This window comes from Pteropus vampyrus, unplaced genomic scaffold (assembly GCF_000151845.1).
Source record: "Pteropus vampyrus isolate Shadow unplaced genomic scaffold, Pvam_2.0 Scaffold35, whole genome shotgun sequence".
Classification (NCBI taxonomy): domain Eukaryota; kingdom Metazoa; phylum Chordata; class Mammalia; order Chiroptera; family Pteropodidae; genus Pteropus; species Pteropus vampyrus.
The window spans coordinates 3441068-3443574 of NW_011888816.1; the positions used below are offsets into that span (position 1 = coordinate 3441068).

The following is a 2507-nucleotide window of genomic DNA, read 5'->3' on the forward strand; positions in this document are numbered from 1 at the left end:
ACGAAAGCCGGAAGAATCCGATGAGATCAGATTGGAGTTAGTTGAATTCAAGGCGATTCCGATTATAATATTAAAGCTTAGTTCCGTGGAAATTCCAAGAAGACATTTTTGGAGGGATCATGGTGAATATATAAATTCATTTAGGAATTTACTGAAACATACAAATAGCCACCTGTGACTATAAATGTTTATGTTATTGCTGTGGTTACCCATGTACTTACAGTGACATATATAAATTGTGCTGATTTAGAATTTTTTTATTGTGTTTAATAAATTTATTTCAACACTCTGCACGCATATTTTTAAACTGCTTTATTTAAGTGTCTTCACAGCATGTTTGACATCAGTTCCCCGCGTGTCTTCTGCATCGTCTGACACTATTTCAGAGTAGATCATCTTTTCCGTTTAAATTGTTTCAGAGCTAGCACTTTTTACACCCAGGATATGATGCTTTTGCTGAAAATGTGAACCACAAATCCTTATATAACAGTAGATAGTTATCTTAGATAGTTTTTCCTATGTTTCTTTGTAATCTACGTAATTCGATGTGCGTGTATGGTACGTGGGTATATTTCACTCAGCACTTTTCATTGTTTTGTTTCTGGTGGGAAGGTTTGTTCGAATGACCTAACTCACTTTTACCAGAAACTAGACGTCTGCTGTCATCTTTCTTGAAGTACCCTCTGCCTGGCAGCCAGGCTGCTTTTTTTGCGGTTTTCTTCATTCTTCACCAGTCACTCTTTGCCAGTTTCCTTTGCTGGTCCTTTTTCATATTCTGGCCTCTGTAGTAGTGGTTCCATGACTCAGTCCTGAGACTTGCATTCCTCAGGTGATCTCATTTAGTTTAATGACCTTAAATACCATCGACCCAAGGATCACTTTCAGATTAATGCCACCAGTCCAGACCTTTCCCTGAACTCAGACCTGCAAAACAGCTGCCAACATGATATGCCCTTCCATGTCTGCTAATGATTTTTCTACTCCATACTACTATCCTACCATTCTTCACCCATCTCAGTCAGTGACAGCTCTGTTCTTCTAGTTGGTTAGTTGCATGGAGTTATTCTTGCTTTCTCTCTTCCTTTCATGTCCAATCAATAGCAATATAATCATTTATACCTTCAGAAGATACCCAGACTCTCATCAGTTCACACCTCTTCCATACTGCCACCATGATTTCTCACTTGAACTATTACAGTTGCCTCTTAACTGATCTCCTGTTTCTATAGTTTATCCTTTTCACAGTCTCCAGAGTGCCAATTTTATTCACAAATTAGATCCTGCCACTCCTTATTGAGAGTAAAATAAGGTTCTTACCGTGGCCTACAAGGTCTTACAAGATCTGGAGCCCAGTTTGCTGTTTGATCTTTTCTCTCACTGTGCTCTGGCCACACAGGAGCCCCCCCTGTGCATGGACTTGCCTTTGGGATGTTGCATGTACCTTCCTGGCTGCCTGCAATGTTTGGCCCTCGCATTGCCATTGCTTGCTTCTTTATTCCTGATCTCTGCTCACATGATACCCTGTTAGAGAGCCTTCCCTGACAAGTGACTCACTGTCTTTTTAATTTCCACTGTAAGACTTATCACCACCTTAACTATTTCCTAGTTATTTATTTGTTAATTGTCTATTTCTTCCCACTTGAATTTGCACTCCATGAACTGTGTCCATCAACTAGAAACATGCTTAGCACATAGTAGACGCTGTAAATATTTATTGCATGAATAAATGGATGTCATCATCCTTGTTCTCATCAAGCTCATTTTACTATAGGGGCTGCACTGATGTAGGTACCGGAGATAGAGTGGACGTGGCAATTTGGCGACAGAAGCATCGAGGTGCTGCAGGAGGGCTGCTGGAAGGCAGATGAGGATAGCATAAAGTGAAAGGCATGTAGAATGAGCATAAGGATTCCGATGGGGATGGGAGTAAGAAAATTGTGGTCAGATTAATGGGAATGAATCGTAGAGATAAACGAAGGCAAATGCGGGTGGGGCCTTAGATTGCGAAACAGACATGTTCTGGGGAGAAATAATTCTATTGAAGGTAACAGGGGAAAAAAGGACTAGATTTTATTTATGGTTTAGTTTACTCGGATTACTCTTCAGATTGTTAGTCTTTTTAACTCGATACCCTTGTAGAACACTAAGAAATATGGGCAGTTTTGTTGTAGAGCAATTGTAAAGTGTTTATGGACACTATGCTCAAATGTTTTCACATTTTATTTTCTCCTTAGAATGTGAATTCTTTTAGTAACTAATGTTCCCTTGTCAATAAAGTGAATTTATTCTATAGCTTGTGTAAACACATCCTGTAATGGGAAGGCGTTGGGAGAGCATCCCAGAAGGAAGAAATGGAGTATTATTCTAGAGTTAGTTTTATATTGTTATGGGTCCCATCAGTCTTTTACTTCTCCCAGCAGAGGTAATAGATATTTTCGTATGTGTTAACAGCATGTACTAGTGTTTGAACTATTTGAGTAGTTTTTACCTTAAAGATATTTCAAACT

General features: G+C 39.1%; 1 protein-coding gene across 1 annotated transcript in view; it reads left to right on the top strand.

Annotated features, from left to right (window-relative positions):
* The window catches only part of ULK4 (unc-51 like kinase 4), a 406030-nt gene that overhangs the window by 114164 nt on the left and 289359 nt on the right, over positions 1-2507 (top strand). The window lies entirely within an intron of this gene.